The 8768-nt window shown below is 47.5% G+C and overlaps 2 long non-coding RNA genes across 2 annotated transcripts; both read left to right on the plus strand.

The window, feature by feature from the left end:
- Nucleotides 1–1410: 1410 nt before the first annotated feature.
- Nucleotides 1411–5392, plus strand: LOC128796785 (uncharacterized). Its single transcript, XR_008433895.1, has 3 exons — nt 1411–1882; nt 4509–4554; nt 5030–5392. It is a non-coding gene; the product is annotated as an uncharacterized LOC128796785 (long non-coding RNA).
- Nucleotides 5393–5991: 599 nt separating this feature from the next.
- LOC128796751 (uncharacterized) lies at nt 5992–7605 on the plus strand. Its single transcript, XR_008433887.1, has 2 exons — nt 5992–6116; nt 6739–7605. It is a non-coding gene; the product is annotated as an uncharacterized LOC128796751 (long non-coding RNA).
- The last annotated feature ends 1163 nt before the right edge of the window (nt 7606–8768 follow it).

Here is an 8768-nt window from a genome sequence, read left to right on the forward strand (position 1 = left end):
ACTTAGCCCGACCTTGCCAGGAAATAAGATTTGCTGCACATTCCAAGGACACTGCACTTTCCTGGGCAAGCTGCAACCTGCTGGCAGATGGCCGTGCTCTCTGCCCACTCCTGCCCAGCTCTTGGTAGTAGCGGGCACGTTGCAGCCTGGCGAAGGCAAGAAGCCTGGAGAGCTGTCACAGAGCAGAAGGGCAGCTGAGATGCTGAAAAGCAGCAAAGCTGAACAGCCTGCCTCAGCTTCAGCAGTGTGTAATTGACTGAAGGCGAAAAAGCAAGCAGCAGAGCAGCGGGCTTCTGTGCGCACTGAAGGCAATTGCAAGAATCCAGCAGCTGCTCCTTGCCAAGCACAGTCAGCTGCCTAGGTTCTTGCTTCTTGACCAACTCCCAGTTGCCCTTCTTTTCAGCAGCTGCCACCGTGTTCTCTGCATCTCGGAGCCTCTGGGGAGCAACAAGAATTTCCAAGGTGGGATGCATGACGACTATGTCAAAACCCAGGAAAGTTGTCCTGGAACACCTCCCATTGGCATGCCAAAAGTGAATTCAAGAGGCAGGAGAGCAGCAGCCACCGTCCTGCAGCTGTCTGCGAGCTTCGCACACAAGCCGGCTTCTTCGCGGCTTCGTTCTTCGCCTCTTGCAAGCTACCGCGATCTCCGGCTGCCGGAGGACAAGAAGCGGCTACTTCGCGCACAGATCACTGGAGCGGCAGCGGTGCGCTCCGAAGCGCCGCTTCTGCCGAAAGACGCCGGCAAGCGGCACTTGCTTTCGGCCAGCTCCGGAGCTGCGTATTCTGCCTCTCTAGTCGCCTACGTCTTAGCCAAAAGCTTTTCCGCTCCAGTTCTCAAGGAGAAAGTGTACCAGCACTGCTCACTTAGCCCGACCTTGCCAGGAAATAAGATTTGCTGCACATTCCAAGGACACTGCACTTTCCTGGGCAAGCTGCAACCTGCTGGCAGATGGCCGTGCTCTCTGCCCACTCCTGCCCAGCGCTGGGTAGTAAGCGGGCACGTTGCAGCCTGGCGAAGGCAAGAAGCCTGGAGAGCTGTCACAGAGCAGAAGGGCAGCTGAGATGCTGAAAAGCAGCAAAGCTGAACAGCCTGCCTCAGCTTCAGCAGTGTGTAATTGACTGAAGGCGAAAAAGCAAGCAGCAGAACAGCGGGCTTCTGTGCGCACTGAAGGCAATTGCAAGAATCCAGGAGCTGCTCCTTGCTGTAAGAGCCCGTCTGAAGCCCCTCATTTTCCATTCTGCCTTCCGATTCCCACAAGAAAGAATCCCTTCCTCCACTGCAGTTCCGGCTTAAAACAGGACACAGTGCAGGTGGAACCACTGAACCGTCATGCTAGCTGTTCCGAACAAGGCCTGGCAAGAACTTGGCAAGGACTTGGCAAAGACCTGACATGGAGCCAGCACGGGACCGCGTGATGCGCGGCCTGCTTCTCTTCTAATCTCCGTTCTTAAGCCGAACGAACTTTTGGGGTGACTCCCGTGGTTCTTCATTGAAGACCCTTCATCTGCCTCGTTACCACTGTGACAAAGAAAGAATGAGAACCCTCCTCCCAAGGGCTGAGACTGAGACGCCTACTACAGGCAGGAGGGGAAATTGGTGGTCTGACCACTAATGACATGACCTGTTTCCCTTCAGTAATTTTAATGGACTCATTCTTCATTGGATTCGTCTTGCTTTGGTGGTTTCTGTGGACTCACCTGTTCCTGCGTGGCGATTACAATGGACTTTCATTGTTACACTTGTTCCCCCCTCTTTCCTCTGTGGACTATAACTGGATCCCTGAGTTATAGTCCTGAGTTCGACCAGAACTTCGGAGACTCCCCCGACACGACAGACGGATCCCCATCGTCCGGACCACTGAGGATCTCGCCTGTGTTGGTAGCTATTCCCATACCCCTCTTCTCTCTCTCTATCCTTCTATCTCCTTTCTAATCCCCACTATCGCATTTACTCTTTTGGCCCCTAATAAAGGTGCATTTCTTATGATTAACTGACAGTCCCTTGTTGTTTGCCTTTTTTGCACTTTTGGGATCGGTGAAAAGAACCATCACGACACCCCGCAAGAAGCGGACCGTGACATTAAAATTGGTGTCACGGACAGGATTTCTGTCTAGACGGAAGGGTTGCAGCTGAAAAGGCACCCACACTGTCTTTGGAAATTTATAAAGGATCCCTTAGTGCAAAAGGCAGGACACTGTTGTTTTGTTGTTGTTGTGTGTATCTGGTCTGGGAAGGAAGGGACAACTTGAAGCAACTAAGCAGAGTCTCCCAGGCAGATTATTGTCCTTTCACCCAGCCAGGGAAGCGAAGGGTGACACAGCGAGGGCTGTGTAGTTTTGTGGAACTTAAGTTTGTAGCTCCCTGTCGTGGTTTTGGTCCCTTCACAAAATGAGTGACAATCTTAGCCTTGAAATTAAAGCTGAATTTTATGCACCACTAGCCAAACACAATGCCAGACCTTCTACGGAAGGAGAAAAATGGGCACAGAGTAATTGGTTGAACTTAGAAAATGTTATTGATAGAGTGTGTTCATTACAACATGAAACAAAATTCAAATTGGGCAAAAAGAAAATTCTCTTATGCTCAGTTTTGGGAGCTTGTCTTACGGCAGCTATAGAAAATGGCTTCGAGCGAAGAAGTGAGGAACATGCTCTAATAGACTCCCTTCAAAATCTAGTTGAAATTTTGCAAAAACAGTTCTATGAAGCAAAAGATGTGATCTATGCATTGCGAGCTGCCTTAACAGAGGAACATGTTAACAATCACATCATGCTGATTCCTCTACAGAGCCTGAGGAGAAGGAAACTCCTCACATGAAACAAATCTATCCTCATCAAGAACTTGAAGCAGCAAGTAATTGTGGGGAACATTGCTGCCATCACTTGAGACCCTTGATTAAACTATCTCAGTGTATAGCTATCTCAGTGATGATGATCTCCAACCTCACATCACAACCAAACACATACCATCACAACTAAACACTGCCACTGAGCTAGCTAAGCTTAAAAGGGAATATGGACACCCTCCACATGAATCAGAAACAGAATATGTTTTCCGGGTGTCCCTCACTGGTGGTGATCAAATTCAATTAACTGAACAGGAAGCCGGTGGGTACTGGGGACATGGTGTCTTCTTAACAACAGGAGAGAAAGGTGACACATGGTCCCTGACACAGCGTGCAGCTTTTTGGGCCGGGGGAACAAGCCCCTTGGAAAGGGGAGATCCCATAGCTAGAATTAGTACCCCCGACCAACTCTTGGAAAATGTGCACAAAGCTGCTTGCCTGCAAATGACTCTCAAAAAGAAATTAATTCCTGCCTTTGAATCCCTGATGCAATTACCTGTGAAGCCCGAGATAACGACCCCTTGAATTTGTGGGCTTCCAGAATCACTCAAACCTACAGCAATTCTCCTTCCAAAAACGATAGCAGCTGTATCTCCTGTAGAAAGACCAGATAGATTTCCTAGTAAGCAGAAGGACCCATTTGTTCCCCTTTATGACTTGTTGAGGAAAGGGGTGAAATGGGATTGGAGTCTTTCTCAGGAGTCAGCATTGCAATTGCTGATTTTTGAAGCAACAGCTCATCAAGCAGTTGCAGACCCCTATCCATCCTACAGATCCTTTCCAGGTGGAATGGGGATTTGCCTCTTCAGGGCTGTCAGTACACATATGGCAGCGGGGTGCTGAGGGTCTGACAAGACCTGTTGGTTTTTACTCCCGTGGTTCCAAAGATGCTGAGAAAAGATACACTACCTGGGAAAAAGGATTGTTGATGGTTATCTTAGCTTTCCTAGAAGTAGAAAAAATTGCACGAAAACAACCAATTGTATTGAGAGGCCCCTTCAAGGTTATTAAGACAGCCACTAGTGGGACTCCCCCTCCTGACGGGGTGGCCCAGAGGGCCTTAGTGAGAAAGTGGTATGCTCAGCTTGAACATTACTGTAACTTCTTCTCAATGACAGAAGGATCTGTAAAAACTTTACCAATCCAAGAAACTGAGAGCTTGGACAAACCTGCCTCTGTAATCAAAGTAACCCCTCCTTTCTGCCCCAAACAATCAGCAAACTCTTGGTTTACTGATGCTTCTGCTAAAGGGAAAGGAAAAGTATGGAAATATAGGGCAGAAGCCCTCCACTTTTCCTCTGGTGAGCAAATGATTACAGAGGGAGAAGGTAGCGCACACACTGGGGAGCTGATAGCTGTCTGGCGTGTTTTTCAACGAGAAGCACAGAATTCCTCTTTGGTCTGCATCTACACTGACTCCTATGCTCTCTACCAAATGATCCTAATAATCCAGCTCATGACCCTGGCCAACCTGTTCTGGTGGACCTCTCTTACTATAGGACTAGTAGCACTTGTGCTAAAACCCCCTCTGAATAAATATGCATGGGAAGCCTCTGGTGCTCTAGGGAAAGAGCATTGGACAAATACATGCTGGATAATTCCATCATTCTAACTTTTCTGCCTCTCGGCGGCAGAATTCTGTTGTGTTTACTTTTTCAGAAGAACTCCGAGGGACATGAAGACCACCTAATCCATGATCAAACTGGTAATACTTTTCTGCATCCTACCACAACCCCATGGCCAGAAACCAGCTGAGTGACCGTGGTCTGAACTAATTGTGGTAGCATGCAGAAAAAGTGAAAGGCTCTCTTTAAGCACAAAAAGGTCTGCACGCACCCAAGCGTACAGGATTGTTGGCACAATTTTACACTAACACAGACTGCAGAAGTGGTTTGTTTATGGGAAAAAACACCAAAGGGCTTTCTTTTAAGTTTATAATAAATGCTGTAGCTCAATCTACTACGGTTTATACCAGCACCACTACCACCACTCGAGCCCAGCCACCAGTTATGCTTACCCCGAAAATTTTTGAAGTTGGACCATATATAATCAGGAAAACTGGCCAACAACAGATATTATTTGATCCGGCATGGTCTCTTAAACAAGTCAAATTGCTGATGCAAAACAATGTCTCAGAAATACAACCAGCTTGTTCACCCTTTTTGCAAACCTCTTTTCAGGCTTGGACAACCTGGCTGCGACAGTGGAACCCTCCTAAAAAGCGGGTGCCAAGAGACATAACTGGTGTTGTGGGAACAGAATTGGGAATCAGTTCAGAGGTATTAATGAATAAATTGGCTTCTACGACTAGAGATTTGACCAAAATACAGCAACCACTGCAGTCGTCCTTATCGGCCTTGGGAACACATCAGTGCTTGCTATCAAACATTCTACCAAATTGGGAAAAGATAAATGTGAAGGATAAAAAATTGATCATTGATGCACTTAATGCCACGCAAAGCAATGTTTCCTTAGCTCTTAGCTGTATCCAGGCTCAATTATGGATGCAGTCAGTTGCTGCCTCAATTATAAGAGAAGGTGAAGAAGGCACTTTTCCTACTGAGATTAGGAAAATAGTCTGGGACAGTGCCACTGACTTTGAAAGAGATTTCCAATCCTGGTGGAATTTAGTGAATTTTACCTATGACCCTAACACAAACACAGCCACAGCATTTTGTGCTGACCATAAGTAATGCCTCAGTGCATTTGATATTCCCTAGCATCGCATTAGGATTAAATCATGATGGACCCACTTTCGATCCTTCTGAACATAGAGAATGGGCCCGTCAAATTGATGACAAATGGCAAACTGTCAATTTAGAGTCCTGTACTATCCGAGAACAACTAGGGTTTATCTGTGAAGGTAACGCAATTATAGCTCAAGATATCTGTTTAGACACAGAACAAAATAGCTGTCATTTTGATATTCATCCTAACGAGACTTCTGAAACAGTCCTTGTATCTACAGGCAATGGGCGTGCCTGCTTCAGAACCGCTTGTGATACTGTGTTTATAGAAAGTACAGTAGTAGCTACTAAAAATCATTCAAATTATTGTGCTTGCAACTTTACTAAAATTGCAGGATGTGATTTTTCTTTTGTAGCTCCAGTTACCTTACATGAACTTTTAGAATCCGATCTCATGTTGATTCACAAGCTACTGCCTACTCCCATTGGGATGAACCTTACTTTGGTAAAGCAACCATTACTTCATCAAGATCTAATAGAGATCCTAGGAAAAATCAAGGAGAATGGACAGAGAACTCTGGTAACTGTTCATCATGATGTGCAAGAAATACATCGTGTTGTAGAAAGGGTGGAAAGTGATGCCGAGCACAAGTGGTGGGATACCCTTTTCGGGTGGTCACCCACCGCCACCGGTATCCTGAACAAATTGTGCCATCCCGTTGTTGTTCTTCTGATTTTAGTTATGATTGGTTTTGTTTTATCAGTAATCTTGCTTATTGTAAATTGGAGAATGATGAAACGATGAACAAAATTAACATCTATAATTAATGCACACCACTTGGCCGACATCCTTTACACTATAGATGTTCCCAGGACTGTAGACACAAGAAGATTATAGGGTTGGTAGATATGTTTTACATCATTTTCTTTTATGATTTGCTTTAATCACTGTTTTAATTATTTTTGTTTCTTGATTATAAAATTATACTGAGTAATATCGATGATACTAGGTTTATTACTTTACTGCTTAATATTGATTATACTGGTTTATTATTTGATCAATTTATTGTTTAATTGATTAATATTGATTATTATTTAAACAAACTATTGCTGATTTAATTCTTGTCTTAGTTTTCCTGTTTTCTCTTTCCTTTCCTTTTTCTCTTCCCTTTCCCTGGAATGTGCTGCCAACACTTGATGAGTCCTGAAGACTCCACGACGACACCATGGAACCCTGCTGATGAAGATCTTTCGAGGGCAATCGTCAGTCACGGGGTGGTGTAAGAGCCCGTCTGAAGCCCCTCATTTTCCGTTCTGCCTTCCGATTGCCACGAGAAAGAATCCCTTCCTCCACTGCAGTTCCGGCTTAGAACAGGACACAGTGCAGGTGCAACCACTGAACCGTCATGCTAGCTGTTCCGAACAAGGCCTGGCAAGAACTCGGCAAGGACTTGGCAAGGACTTGGCAAAGACCTGACGTGGACCCAGCACGGGACAGCCTGATGCGCGGCCTGCTTCTAATCTCCGTTCTTAAGCCAAATGAACTTTTGGGGTGACTCCCGGGGTCCTTCATTGAAGACCCCTCATCTGCCTCGTTACCACTGTGACAAACAAAGAATGAGAACCCTCCTCCCAAGGACTGAGACTGAGACCCCTGCTACAGGGAGGAGGGGAAATTGGTGGTCTGACCACTAATGACATGACCTGTTTCCCTTCAGTGATTCAAATGGACTCATTCTTCATTGGATTCGTCTTGCTTTGGTGGTTTCTGTGGACTCAGCTGTTCCCGCGTGGCGATTACAATGGACTTTCGTTGTTCCACTTGCTCCCCCGTCTTTCCTCTGTGGACTATAACTGGAGCCCCGAGTCGACCAGAACTACGGAGACTCCCCCGACACGACAGACGGATCCCCATCGTCCGGACCACTGAGGATCTCGCCTGTGTTGGTAGCTATTCCCATACCCCTCTTCTCTCTCTCTCTCTCTCCTTTTATCTCCTTTCCGATCCCCACTATCGCATTTACTGGTTTGGCCCCTAATAAAGGTGCATTTGTTGTGATTAACTGATAGTCCCTTGTTGTTTGCCTTTTTGCACTTTTGGGATCGGTGAAAAGAACCATCACGACACCCCGCAAAAAGCGGATGGTGACAGGTGGGATGCATGAAAAATAAAATCAAAACTCAGGAAGTTTGTCCTGGAACACCTTCCATTGGCATGCCAAAGAGTGAATTCAAGAGGCAGGAGAGCAGCAGCCACCGTCCTGCAGCACCCTGCGAGCTTCGCACACAAGCCGGCTTCTTCGCGGCTTCGTTCTTCGCCTCTTGCAAGCTACCGCGATCTCCGGCTGCCGGAGGACAAGAAGCGGCTACTTCGCGCACAGATCACTGGAGCGGCAGCGGTGCGCTCCGAAGCGCCGCTTCTGCCGAAAGACGCCGGCAAGCGGCACTTGCTTTCGGCCAGCTCCGGAGCTGCGTATTCTGCCTCTCTAGTCGCCTACATCTTAGCCAAAAGCTTTTCCGCTCCAGTTCTCAAGGAGAAAGTGTACCAGCACTGCTCACTTAGCCCGACCTTGCCAGGAAATAAGATTTGCTGCACATTCCAAGGACACTGCACTTTCCTGGGCAAGCTGCAACCTGCTGGCAGATGGCCGTGCTCTCTGCCCACTCCTGCCCAGCTCTGGTAGTAGCGGGCACGTTGCAGCCTGGCGAAGGCAAGAAGCCTGGAGAGCTGTCACAGAGCAGAAGGGCAGCTGAGATGCTGAAAAGCAGCAAAGCTGAACAGCCTGCCTCAGCTTCAGCAGTGTGTAATTGACTGAAGGCGAAAAAGCAAGCAGCAGAGCAGCGGGCTTCTGTGCGCACTGAAGGCAATTGCAAGAATCCAGCAGCTGCTCCTTGCCAAGCACAGTCAGCTGCCTAGGTTCTTGCTTCTTGACCAACTCCCAGTTGCCCTTCTTTTCAGCAGCTGCCACCGTGTTCTCTGCATCTCGGAGCCTCTGGGGAGCAACAAGAATTTCCAAGGTGGGATGCATGACGACTATGTCAAAACCAGGAAAGTTGTCCTGGAACACCTCCCATTGGCATGCCAAAAGTGAATTCAAGAGGCAGGAGAGCAGCAGCCACCGTCCTGCAGCAGTCTGCGAGCTTCGCACACAAGCCGGCTTCTTCGCGGCTTCGTTCTTCGCCTCTTGCAAGCTACCGCGATCTCCGGCTGCCGGAGGACAAGAAGCGGCTA

Source organism: Vidua chalybeata, chromosome 17 (genome assembly GCF_026979565.1).
Source record: "Vidua chalybeata isolate OUT-0048 chromosome 17, bVidCha1 merged haplotype, whole genome shotgun sequence".
Classification (NCBI taxonomy): domain Eukaryota; kingdom Metazoa; phylum Chordata; class Aves; order Passeriformes; family Viduidae; genus Vidua; species Vidua chalybeata.